At 39.3% G+C, this 14224-nt stretch overlaps 1 protein-coding gene across 3 annotated transcripts in view; it reads left to right on the top strand.

The window, feature by feature from the left end:
• KCNIP4 (Kv channel interacting protein 4) overlaps positions 1-14224 on the top strand; it is a 459791-nt gene that overhangs the window by 214688 nt on the left and 230879 nt on the right. The gene's annotated exons all lie outside the window — the stretch shown is intronic.

Here is a 14224-nt window from a genome sequence, read left to right as displayed (position 1 = left end):
AAAAAGTATAGAATACTTCAGTCTGTCTTTTCCTTTTCATTTTCAGTTAGTAAAGTCAAACATAAATCATGAGGTTAAAACTGTAAGCATCAACTTCAACGAGAGAAGTCTTGCTCTGCAGTTTTCAGCTGACCCTGGTCATCTTTCTCATGCTGGCATGCTTGTGTTAAATACCAAATAAGAGCATGCCAGCATGCCATTTAGTACTCCAGTGATAAATAGATGACGTATCATTTTAAACTGGTAAAATTTTCCACCCATTTTCTACTTTTGGAAAGGACCTTGCATTGCAAACCAATAGCAAATTAAGTCCAGTACCTTTGGAACCACTGGCTTACGTAGGTCTTGTTGCTCACAGGTTGTGTTACACATTGCATAGGGGGTTTGTTTGGTTGGTTTTTTGTTTGCTTTTAGCTGAGCTTCTTCAATTGGGAGAAGAAAGAGAGACATTATCTCACATATTATTCCCCTGATCTCTGTGAAATCTCATGCTGTTCTTTCTCTGTACTCAAAATGGGATTGGGTCTATGCTAAAGGAGAGGCAAAAGTGTGTCCAGGTGATTCTTAGCTCAATTTCTTTGGGCGTCTTTCTTCTTGTCTAACAAGACACGGTCCAACCTCAGCCAAACCATTTTATTTTCTGCTAACAAATGCACTGGAAATCCATCTGTCTTTTTGGATGCTGTAACAGATGCTGTTCTGCTTTCCAGCATCTCTTTGAATTCTGCTCATGGATGACCCATACTTCATTTGTACTTGATTTTCATTTAATTTATCCTGAACCTTGTAATAAAGCTCTCTAGTATTCAGTAAATTACACGGAATTGAAATCCAGCCACATAAACTGTTAACATGCAATGAGATAGTTATTTAGGGCTCACCTCTGCCAAGAGATCAACACATTCAAGAATACAATAATTTATACATTGAATATTTGGCAGCAGCTCCCTCAGTAAAAAGCAGTTTCGCTGCTGGGATACTGAATTCCTCCAAAAGAGTTCATGAAGTCAGAAATATGTATTTCTGATCAAAATTCCCTGAAATGGGTCCTGGCTTAAACATATATTTCAGATTAAGTGGTCTCTTCAGCCAAAACTACCGTATCAATGCTAAATTTATTTCATAGAACAGACACTGGCTTTTCTTGAATAAAGAATGTAAACAATATATGTAATTGCTTTAGCAAGTCAGGAACTCTATGACTACCCCTAATTTCATTTGTCTTTCAAATAATGCAGTGCTCAAAATGCAAAATCACTGTGCACACACATTCTCTGTATTTGCAGGATTTCTGGCAGGACTTTCTTTTCCAGTGCAATGGATAAACAGACTGCAGTCTCCATGTGATTTTTTTTCAGTGAACATGATCATAGTACATATTAATATGAGTCAGGGATACATGCTGACCTCCATTAAACACTGTATACCTCAGATAATTTTGCTAGCTGCAGTTGATCTGAATTTGAGAGGCCAAATGAGCTTATGGAAACAGTGGTATTCAGTGGTTTCCAGACAAAACAGAAAGCGTATCCCCACCAGACTTTTCAGTTCAGTTATGTTCCACTTAAATAGAAAGCTTAGATGCTTCGCTTCATTTTATTAACATTTATCGTTTAGATTATGATACACCTGGGATGATTTTCTGAATGTATACAACACAGTCAGTGCCTAGGGAAGCTTTTAGCCAAAACAAGGAAAGATAGAGGAAAGAGTACAATGTAAAAGCAAAGTAGTCAGTAGTCAGTTTTAATATGAGTTATGTTTTCCACAGCTGTGGAATAATTTAGAATCTATTCTGGATGATTCTGAAATTTCTACATTTGTATGTTAGGAGAAATGCATTTCCCAAAACTTCTTTTTTCCCTTTTTTGAAGAAGTGTTTTAAAAATAGCCAGAACATTTTAGATAATCAGTTTTCTGATTTAAAAAAATGCACCAGAGCATCATAAGTAGGATGTATATGAAAGGACATATGAAAACTAATTGACCGCTTCAAAGAATTCCAGTAGCTTCAGTTTAAATTTTTTAGACCAGATCTGTGTCTGTGAGAGACAGATTTACAGAGATGTATGAATAAGACAAGAATAAATGGGCTCAAATAGCAGCAAAAGAGACTGGGGGAAATACAGAGTTGGGGTCAGGGATCAATTTTTCCAGAGAGTGATGAAGCACTAGAGTTCTTAGGGGGGTTATGTTCTAATTCTTTTTTTTTGTTTGTTTGTTTGTTTGTTTGTTTGTTTTTTTTTTAATGTCTGTCAGGAAAGTACGATGCAAGAGTCTGGACCAGGTGAATTCCTGAGAGCCCTTAAAATTCTACAAGTTTGTCATTCTGAGTCTGCAGACTTCTTTGAAAAATATTTTTAGTTGATGCTTCTCTCAGCGCTATTTTTTGCAAGCTGTATTTTAAGTCTACTTTCCCAAAGGAACATTTTTGGTTTGTTATTGTTGTCTTGCATAGGCCATGTTTTCTAAGGGTTCATTCAACTTCAGTGAACCTGTTTTTGAAACTTGAAGCGTAAGGTCTATATGTATTTCTCAGCAGAGCTAGGTGCATCTCTGATGGTTATCATGAAAATATTGCTCTGGTTTCAGATAATTATTATATTAAATTTTTAACTTGACACTTCTACTACTTTTGCAACAATATGAAGTAGTAATTTGGGAATAGGACAGATGTCAAAGCTTCATGCACAGAACAAGTTTTGCCAATGTAAGTCATCAGAATGAGGAATGACTCCCTGCAAATTGTGCAGTTTTTCAAAATGCCTCTGAATTTATTCTGGATCATTGAATATTGTCCCCATGTGAAAGGAAAAAAAACCTGTCTGCTAACCTTCTCTGTGCGCAGAACTTTGATTATAGGAATACCTCAAAAGCTCTCATACCTAGTTAATTATCAGGCTGTAGTATGCCAAATGTTTGGTTCTTTTACTGCCCACTTGATTTTATTTTTTTTTAATGAGAAGCTGTGAAATGCCTAATATTGATGACTTTTCAAAGCCATTATTACTAAGCAACTGCTAAGCACAGTAACTAACATCTCATTGAGAAGAAGGATCAGCATTATTCTGACATCACAGACTTAATATTGTCAGAGCTAGCACATAAATATTTAGCTTAGGAGCGTATCGTCATACTCCAGGATTCCATAGACTTTTGTTCCTACGATTCACAGCTTATCAGTTACAGGGACTATAGCATAGTTTTAAAAGGCATTCTGGGTACTTCCTGAATATTGCATCAAATAGTTCTTTGGTATTTTCCCTGTATTTATCAGAACAAGGTACTCCATTATTTTTACAGAGGCTAGCACTTTGGTTAAATCTGTTAATAAGCCAAAAAAGCTATATCCTGGGCTTTCTTTTGTAGCATTTTATCCTGTGCTTACTGGAGTGTTACTTAACTAACAGGTTGTAAGACCACCTAGCAAGGATACAACATAAAAGGATCTCTGAAAAAACATGTGATGGAAGTTCCATTCTTCCTGTTGTCAAAATCAGCATACTGTATCTGCAGGTGTGTTTTTTTGAAAATAGGGAGAAACTCCCAATATAGAAATGACAGAACTATCAAAAATATCATGGTGAAAAGCCACAGCAAAGATGTTTGTTGGGGTGTCATTCATAATGTATTGAAGATGGTATACACAGCCATAGTTGAGCATAGACAGAATAGAATCCTAATACTGAATGGGTAGAACATCACATGCAGTTTATTCTAATATGTTATTCACTGAGGAGTGAACGTATGTTTCTGTATTTTGATGAATTCAAGGAGAATGCTTTGTCTTACTGTACCATATTTCTGATCCACCCATTGCTTGGCAATGTAGAAGAGATCACATTGATGTTTCCCTTTGACAGTGAGATACTGGGTAGGAAGAGATGGTTAATGTGTCATATCAATAAAGAACTGGTCTGAGATCACTGTCACTTGACACACAACTAAATTGTCAAAATACAGTAATCTGTGGCTCAACTGCAATAACAGTTCAGAATAGAACCTGGAAAAAGCAGAGGCAAACTTCCTCCTTGTAATTTGATGTTCACATTTCAAGTGATTAGCGCTGGAGACAAAGGAGAACGATGAGAAATTCATCCAAAAGAGGACGCCACAGAACGACACATGCTGTTAGTGATTGGCGGTGTCAGCAGGAAATAGTGCGAAGATACAAAACAGCCAGAGAAGATGAAGAAAAATTCTACTGAGAAGTGCTGCAAGCATGAGATGAAAATACTGCTTCAAAACTAAAGCCACACAAAACTCCACAGCCCACAGGCCATGGCAGGCTGATTGCAAAACAGGCATCAGAAAGTCACGGCTTTAGGTTTGTAGGGTTTCTAGAGGCATAACCATGGAAAAAATCCTGAGCCTATTTCTATTGCTGGGAGGTGGAAGACGTGCAATGGGATACTGTGGTGATCCTGCGTAGGGTTTTGATGGATGTGTACCACAGCTCAGCTCTGCAGGATCCTTTCACTGCAGAAGCAGTGGAGCCTACGTTGTGGAGAAGGTGAAAATTGGGAAACAGAAGCAAACTCATCTTGTCATCTTCCTGTGGGCTGCCTTCCTCATATACAGCAAGACTCAAAAGACGTGGTGGACTCTGCTCCAGCCATCAGTACTGCTGCATTACAATTCTGTGGAAGAGCTCTCTACTGGCAATGACCTCTGCTCCCGTGGGCTCCTTCTGCCAGACCCTGCTGTTTGCTTTGCATACAGAGCTCAGGTTTTATCTTTGGATGCAAAACACTGCAAATGTGTCAGAGGGATATTCCTCAGAGGGAAGAGAACCCAAAGAATGGCTGAAGGTACAAAGGAGGAATTTTGCGTTTGAAGCATACTGATAATGCTAAAGAATGTAAGGTGTGAATCACTGTTACCTCCAGCCACTCCCATGTTGTCTATATAGGTATGTATATTTTTAATTTCACAGTTCTGCTGTCCTCTGATAAGGCTATATTCATGGCTGAATCTAAATTACATTCTAAAATTAATTTCTAGGTAGCAGTCTTAGGATGACATGTGAACCCTATCTGGTTCCCAGTTTGGGGAAAAGAAAGTGTTTCATAATCTCTTTTCCTTCTTCCATACTGGTCTTTCTTTAGCTCTGTTCAGTTTTAGACTTTACTGTTTTCGCAGGCAATCTCAAAATATTGGTCTGGAGCTCTTTAAATTACTTTCTTTTTAACCTATCGAGCACAATTCCAGCATTAGTGCTTTTCCAGACAGAGCACAGACACAATCTACTTGCTTCAAATATATTTTTACGTCCTTCCATGTGAAGGGAAGCATTCAAGTTTTTTTGTTTGTTTTATTCTGCAGAATATTTTAATGACCTGACAGCCTGTGGAAATTAATCCTTTCTCTGTCATGTAAACTGACAGACAGCTGGGTGAAAGAGTTATACTGGGCCATCACGCACTGTGTTTATCCTCTGATGCCTGTCCTTACAGTGCTCAACCTTGCTACTTGAGTAGGCCCTTTTATGTTTTCAACAGATGAGGAGAAAATATGGGCTCTCTTACTCGATTATATCTGTGATGCTAGAGGTGCTAATAGTGGTAGCAACAAGTCTCATGGAAAAGCTTGATCTTTCTTTGTCTCATGACAGTCTATCCTTCACCTGGGCCATTCAGAGCCCTGAAGTGACCATACCGTATCTATGGGTGCCTGCTCTCTTTTACTGCTGTCTCCCTTTTAATTACTGTAAGTCTAGTGTAGTGTTTTCATTCTTTGTTCTTTTTTATTCCTGAGGAACAGACACATTCTGACAGTCATCTACCCCTTAACTCTACTTTCTTATGTAAATTGCACAAAACAGAGCGATGGTTGCCTCCTGGAATTTATCCACAATAAAGGATTTGCACAGATCCTAGTATCATTTTTGTGGTGGAAGAGAATGTGGGGATTGACCATCAATCAAAAAACTGACCAGGTATTCAGAGAAAGCAACAGGAAACACAAAATAAACAAATACCTAACTGTAGTGAGGCTTTTCAGGCATCCCACTTGTTTTTTGTTTGTTTCAACAGGTGAGGTACATTAAATGTCATATTTCATATTGGTTTACATTTCTGAACTCCCTGGAACATTCAGAGCTCTCTTCATCATATATTGTCAGTGAATATAAAAGCAAAGCAAATATTATCTGGCCTCTTGAAGAAATTCTTATAAGATATTAAAATGAAAGAGCAACACTTTTGACACATTTAAAGATTAATATGTAAACGAATTTCAGTGTCTTGTTTGTTCTTTATGTTTGTCTTTGCTCCTGAAATTTCCACACAATTTTGGAAGGTTACCAGCTCACACAGAAACATTTTCACCTTACAGACCCAAGTGGAGAAGGTATAAATCAAGATCTGATCTTTCCAGTGCAGAAAAACTGAATTTAAATAAAAGCATAGAGTGGTGAGGACTAAAGAACCAATAGAATTACTAATCTGTTTAAAAAGAAGTCATATTTTGGTATGCAAATGACTTTATAAAGAAAAATATTCACCAAAGAGTGTAATAATAGAGGAAAGAAGTGGTAATACAGGCATTTATATTGAATAAAGACAGGAGAGGGAGAATTTAGATAACAAGAAGAATTTCCCATGTGTTAATATAAGAGTAGCTCTGCTGAGTTTAGCAATGTTGAAAGTCTCCAAGTCTTGGTGCTCAACGCACAGAAATCTTCTGTTCATTTAAATAGCAAATGTCAGTGCTTTATGTCTCTCTGGACTGTTACTACATTCATGTTCTTCAAACCTATGCTGTAAAGGCCACACATGCAACTGAACTAGTGAGGACTGTCTGCCGAGCCTGCTAACCCAAGTGTTTGTTTCTGTACAGTTGTTCATATAAAAGGGCCATCTGTCCTTGTCAGCTGGTTTAAAACAACCATTAACAACCATTGACTATCAATGAGATAAATATTACTATTGAATATATGGTATAAGTTATTTGTAAGGTGTTTTTTCACCATGAGCAAAATGGTACCATCCCCCTTGATTCTTCAGGCACCCTAATGCACCCTTCAGTGCATTACACTTTCTGTAATAAGATAGCTCAGCATCACCCTACCAGAACAAAACTCCTAGCAAAACTAAGACTCTGATGTTTGAACCTACAAAGAGCTTTGCTTAGGCACATGGATTTCTTTGTTTCGGGTTCATACATGGTAGAGGTCTGCAGGAAAGAAATTAAGAGACATTCTCAAATTGTTATGAAGAAACTTGTTGGGCTCCTTCATAGTGCTCCAAGAAGGTTAATTGGGCAGAGCTGGAAACTGAGTATATCTGTCAGCTTGCTTTATTTCCTTCATATATGTTGGTTAGCTTTGTATAACCAGTCTGAAAAAAAACATTGAACTTGTCACTCTCTTGTTCTGTCATTTGTCTTAATAAAAACTTCTGGGCAAAGTAGAAGCTCACCCTTTGGACTAGAAACACACCCTAACAGCATGCTTGTGCTTAAGTCAGACTGTAAGGTTCAGCAGACACTGGCTTCAGATTTCCCTAGCTTTTTGGTTGTGTTTTATTTTGTGGTTGATTTAAGCAGAGCTATGAAAGATGCTGTCTTGCTCCAGTCTTTCAAGCTGCTTTCCATAGGCATATGAGCTAGGCTTGCCTGTGACTTTTTACTGTTGATTGGCATAACAGTTTCTTGTTGTCTGCAGTGAGCTACTAATGAACCAACAAGGGATTAGGAGGGAAAGTCTGGCGAACATCCACATGCTGCATCAGCTGAACTGGAGGAACTCTTCTGTCACTCTCTTATTTTGAGGCTGTAGATCAGTTTCCTAATCATATTTATGATAAAGTTACTTAATACAATGTGCACAGCTAAAGTCCGCAGGAAGCTTGACAGTTTTCCAATGATATGCAGCAAAAAATGTAGCAAAACCCAGACTGTATTTCTAATTATTAATGTTATTTCTAATTATTAGTGATATATCTTCTCCCTTTGCTATCTGGATGAAAATTTTACCACATTGTGCCATAAAATTCTCACTCTGTCCATAGCTATGTGTTAAAAAATGTCAGCATCCACATGCTGTGTATCACAGAAACTTTGTAGCACAGAGAGAACAGATGTAGTAATATTTCAGAATATTAAGGGGCTGTATTGGAGCCAGTAACATTTCTTATGAATAAAGTCTAATTTATGAATAAGTAAAGCTAGCATTATTCTTGAGTGGGTTAACAGCTCAATATTCTCTAAAAGTCAGCAGTGACTAAGTGTAGCAGTAGTATGACTGGCCTTGAAGGTGATGGCAAATATTTTGCATATGATGAAGTGGATTCATAATAAATGTAAAAGGAGGGCTGAGACAGTTGGAGTGGTAAGCTAGAATGATGATCTTTGCAGCAGTATCCTGAGTGGATAAAAAGAGGGGCAAGATTGCACTTGACAAGGACAGAAAAGAGAAGGTCGTGATAATTGAGGAGCAAAACCATGGAAGTCTAAAATAAAATTTTAGTTGTCTGACAGGGAAAAAACATTGAATCTTAGAGCTGTTGCACTGAATGCACTGGATACACCCTGGATTTGAGAGCATAGTGGGAGAAATAAATAAGAGGTGATATCCAGGTTAAAGGGCTGCAGGACTGACATGGCTAGGAAAGTTTCAGTGAAACTACTTGTGTCCCAAACATAAGCTCCCGTACTTACACTTTGGCAGACTAACACAGTGTCTTGACCAATACTGACTGCATGGAGGTGTGGGTCACATTGTACTAATAGGCCTGGTGAGGCATTGTGAGATAAGCTGCTGGACACCTGGTACCACCTGTGGCATCCCACAGTGCGAGGCACTGACATGAACTATTTGAGGCCATGTGTCAGTCAGAGCAAATTAAAGCAAGTATCATAAAACACCATCCCTTGACACATTCTGACTATCTCAAAATTTGAAGTGAAGCTTGCTGCATTAGCTCTTCATTGCTGAAGATGCATGGGAGTTTTACAAATGACAGCTAATAACTCTGTTGAAATACTATGTGACCAGATTTTCTCTGTAGCTTGGAAAATGATCAATATGTTCCCTCAAGTGCAAACACTTGAAAAGTCATTAAGTTTCTCAGGAGAGAAATCCTTGCTAATAAATAGGTGGCACAAACAAATCATGGGAACAGTTGAGCTTAGTCTGTGGAATTACAACAGCCAAGTATTTTTCAGCTTCAGTTTCCACAGAGAGTTTTAAAATATAGTTGTCTGACATTTTTCAGACACTGAACTTTTTTGAAGATTTTTTTCTTTTTAATGATATTTAAGGACCTCCAGTAAAGACGGAGTTATCTGAATGGTGGTTTTCCATGTGATGAGAAAATTTCTGTCTTCTAGTGACATATAGTTCATGGTCACAGTTAATATGATAACTGCATCACTTTCCAGAAACATACACTACCAGATTCAGGGAGCCATATTTTCACTGTATGTATAATTCCATTTTAAGGGCTCCAGAATATCCACATACTATTCAGAAGACTATTTAAACTAACTGACATATTGACAGATTTTGTGCTGTTTCTGACATTTATAGCAACACAAAACTTCTGAACAGCAATGTTACGATATTATCCAGATCTTCAGGTATATTCAACTGGGACTGTTTCAGTTGGCTGGTGAGGATGTTTTACGTCAGAGTCTTTGAAAAGCCTGCTTATGAATATTGTAGTACATTTTCTATTGTAATCAGTTCTGTAAAAGCACAGGATTTATGCATTGCCATCTAAATATATGCCAGGTGTGAAGGGCTAGAAATTCTGCTTCATGACTACATCTTGCCCCCCCTTCCACGACCAGAGTCAATTTGGGTGAGGTACAACCTCCATGGCAGCCCATAAAATTACTGCTGCCTGCTGACATGGGGCTGAAATGCCTGTTTAGGGAGTCATCATGCATATCAGTAGTATGGCCTTTTGGGTGGGACTGGGAAGTAGTCTTCTTCTGACATGACTTAAGCATCATCATGTCTGAACTGTGGCAACTCCTTCAGTTGTGACAAGTGAAAAACATTGGACCCAGTCCAGGATGCAAACTGAAATAGAAGTTGTGAAAAGGTAGAAATAAGGCACTGTGATGTCAGATTGCTGTATTCTTTGTTTCTTTACCATTGCTTAACCTGGGAAAGATCCTACCAAAGTCAAGCCACGTTGGCTCAATGCCTAGAGGAAAGTTGCAAGGTGTGGGCCATTATAAGATTTAACATTTATAATGGCTGAATGCATCATAGCATTTTGTATCTTTTCTTTGGATCATTAAATATTTTCTAAGAAAGAGAGTTACATTAAAACTAAAAGAGAAAAGTTTCTATCTTTTTGCTGGTTTTGCTCAGTGATTGGATCAGCTAGAAGATTTACTAGGTTTTATATTAAAAAAATATATTAATGTTTTATTTTATTCTCTTAATTTCTTATGCTAGTAGTAAATTTAAGAGAGAGAAAAAGGGAGACTAAAGTGTAATAACAGTTAGCTGCTGAGATAATAAAGTATTTGCATTTACGATACATCAAGATTTTCTGGCCCATTTTCTCCTTTAGAAAGAAAGAGTGGTTTACACCCTTTTAAGATTAAAAAATACAAATTTCTTTTAAATAGCTACATAGAATAAATATTGTAATGATTTTATTGGATGTTGGAATATTTATTCAAAGCTGTTCTTATTAAAGACAGGAGAAATATTATTTATCTTTGTAATAAGTTGCAGGACCATCACTTGTAAAGCAACAATTAGATTGCTCTAGCTTTACAGCATGATTTTTACCCTCATCATATGCATGCTTAAAAATATTATCTAGGTTGTTCTCAGTCAAAAATCAAGAACTTGTAGCTTCTAGTAGAGGTTCTGTTCTCAGATTTTATGACATGGGATTCCCACTGGTGCTATTCCATTTCAGCTTTCTCTTGCTGTACATACACGTCCTGTTTGCACCCAGCTCTGCCAGTTAGCTCTCCCACTAACCACCCCCCTGCCAATGACTGCCTTCCCCAAAATCCGTTAGTGCAGCAGTACATGTGTGGATCCCCATTTGCTCTATGCAAAGTCATCAATGTTAGCTCAGATCGCTAATCTGAACTTTTTAAACAAATCCAACTGATTTTGACATATGCAGGCCAGGCTCCCATAAACTATTTCACTAGGTGGTAAGGAATATCAGAGGATAGTAATCATCCTCACGGATGCCATGATGAAAACCTGAGAGTGCCTTAATGGCATGCAGATGAATATGAACGCATAAGAAAGGGAAGCGTAAGAAGGAAATATAACCATTGCTGGGACTCCATCTGTAGACCCACTCATCAATTTTCAGTCTAAATTGATTTGGTCTTTTTTTAACATTAACATTTCATGATATATAGTATTAAGCAATAGCAGTAAGATTAATGGTATCAAGGATCTTGGTCACAGGAATGTAAATAGAGTCAGTGTATTGTGGTTTAGAGCTCCATCACAGGATGGGAAGTGACCATTTATATATGTCCCTAGCTCAAAATATAGCCAGTGACTTCAGTTTAATATATTTACCCTCACGATAAAAACTAAGAACTTGCAAAATGCTTTGATGAAAAGGAGACAGCATCTATAACACTTTAGGCTGAAACCTTTTATCTGCAGTTACACATAAGAAAAACACAGCTATGTGCTGTTGTGTATAAAACACCTATATGGCATGGTAATTTATGCATTAATATCTTTCCTCCCATTCCTATTTCCTGCCTTCCTACTTGTAGAACTTTTCCAAGTTTAATTCCACAATATATTAAGGCTTGGGTAGTTAGACAAGAGAGAAAAGTGTTTCAGTATTTGCAAGTATGTTAGCTACATTCTTCCTGTCATGTTTTGATAAAACTGTATAGGTAAATGAAGATAACTTTCTTTTTTCTTAATGGAAGGCAAAGAAGAAACCCACAGGCCACTTCACTGGTTTTGGCAAGGTACTTGGGGAGAGAAGTAGTTATGTTATGCAGTTTGTAACCCTACCTGTCAATAGAGTCAAATCCATTTTTAAGCAGGTAGGAATGTGAGGATCAGAGAGAGGTTTGTGCTATTTTCCATTCCTACAGAAGAAATATCTTTTGTAAGGTTTTATAAAGTTTTGCTAAAGAGCGATGACCTAATGAGGGAAGGTATATTTAATTGCATATTAGATTACCTGTATGTATATCAAAAGGAGGGGGGGTGGGGGGGAAAGAGACTCTCATGGCTGGTTCACAGCACTTGAGAAACCTGAGTTTAGTCACAGCTTTCTTGCAAAGTCCTTGCCTTCCCTGGAGATGATTATTCTTACCGTGCTTTGGCATCCATCTGTAAACCTGGAGTAATACTAATTCCTTCCTTTCTTCTGTATTTCCCTGCTGTGCCTTGGAAAAAGGGTCAGGATTAGCCATAGGTGCAGTAGACCTACACCTCTGGGAAAAACTGTTTACTTTGCCCGTAGTTGAGGAGGCAGATCGCAGACAGTGGATGCCCACGTGCTTATTTGTCTAGTCACTGCCAGCCGCGGGGTCCAGGTTTGGGGGGGCAATGACAGCCGCCTTCTTCGCAGCACCGCCACCACAAGCTCTGCTTTCCCGGTTTCTGCTCTTGGCTCTGAGTAGGTGCGACTGTCACAAAAGTAGTAAATGTTGGGTCTTTTTTTAAAAGCTTTTTCATGTTACCATTTTCAGCAGACAAATATTAATGAAAGGTATTAATGAAAATGAATATGCTAGTTCAGGTGGCAATGTTGCATGTACCCAAACACAACTTGTATCAGCCTTTTGCGTAAAGGCATACAGATTGCAGAGGTTATGTTGCTGTGGCTGATAAATTAGCCCATTTTAGTCCCACATCAAAGGAGAGCTGGACCTACTGTCCTTAAAGCCATTGATAACATGGCTTAGAGGAGAAAGATATTTAGCCTTGTTTGGAACAAAGATTAAAAGAGAGAAAGAAGAAGAATGTAAGAAGAAAGTCTGCAGCAAACAAAGGCAAAGATACCCAAGGAAAAGCGGCCTGCAGAAATGAATACAGTATGTAGGATGGAGTGTTAAACCTTAGCTTTTCTGACGGAAAAAGTCTAAGCAGCTTCAGGGAGTCCAACCCCGAGCAAAAAAGCACAGAATAGTGACACATGAACATTATGCTGTATGGATTTATTTATCCACTGTAGAAAAAAGGGTACCTATATTGTATCTGTTAGCCCCTTTACTCCCACTTCATTCTGCTGTTTTCAGTACCGATAACACCCATCATAATGCAAGTATACCTGGGGGATTTAGAAGTTGCTGCCAGTTCTCACATGATGCAATGATTTTTTTTTAATCTTATCCAAGGAAAGAAAGAAAACGGAGCCCTTGGTAGTAATTGATTCCAACTATGTGGAGGACAGTACTCTGCCAGACAGGATTAAATTTGTTGCAATTGTTCCCCTGCTCATTTTTGCTGCAATAGAGGCGCTGTTTTTCTAATGTAAATTCCTTCTTAGATGCTAAATTATTAAGGGATTTAAAGAGTAAATCCTTAGCCCTGAACAGTTGTGCGCCGCACGTGACAATGCCAGCGCTGCAAACTGTTGTAGATAGGCCAGCGTTACTGGTGTAAGATACCAGTTTGGTCCTGTGGCTAGTATTCACGTCCGTCACCGCGAGCGTTTTCCACGGAAATGTTTAGCAAATATTACAGGAGTGAGAACCCCTCAAAACTAACGAGCTTGCTTTTCCTTCTCCTTCTCAGTCTGTTCTTTTCGATTTTTCTTTTCCCAATACATACCGAGTAAGGACTCGAGGCGGCCCTGTTGGGTTTTTGTTTCAATTCCACAGGAAGGGTTCTGAGTGCGCCGCGGCTGCGTATGAAGTGCACGCGCAACGGTCTGCACCCGGCAGGACCGAGGCCGCTTTTTTTGCCGGGAGAAACTCACGGAGAAGTTGTCAACTCGCACCCTGGCAAACCCCGGCCGGCCGGCCGGCCCGGTTGCGGAGAGACAGGGCGAGGCCCGGCGAGGGGCGACTCCCGCCCCGGCTCCCCTGTGCGCACCCCTTCCTTCCTTCCTCCCTCCGGGCACCGGTTTCACCCCGGATCCTCCTCCGGCCGCTGGCCAGCCCACGTCCCGTCCCGTCCCGTCGTCGTCGTCGTCGTCGTCCCCCCGCGCTGTGGCGGCCGGTCCCGTGCTGTCCCTCGGTGGCCGCGGGGCGCGTGCCGGTCCCCGCGTTTCCCCGGCAACGGGCTCCCCGCGCCGACGCTGCCTCCCGG

Source organism: Haliaeetus leucocephalus, unplaced genomic scaffold (assembly GCF_000737465.1).
Source record: "Haliaeetus leucocephalus isolate CR32 unplaced genomic scaffold, Haliaeetus_leucocephalus-4.0 Scaffold545, whole genome shotgun sequence".
Taxonomy (NCBI): domain Eukaryota; kingdom Metazoa; phylum Chordata; class Aves; order Accipitriformes; family Accipitridae; genus Haliaeetus; species Haliaeetus leucocephalus.
The sequence above is the reverse complement of the archived record's forward strand: the minus strand, read 5'-3'. Positions and strand labels throughout refer to the sequence as shown.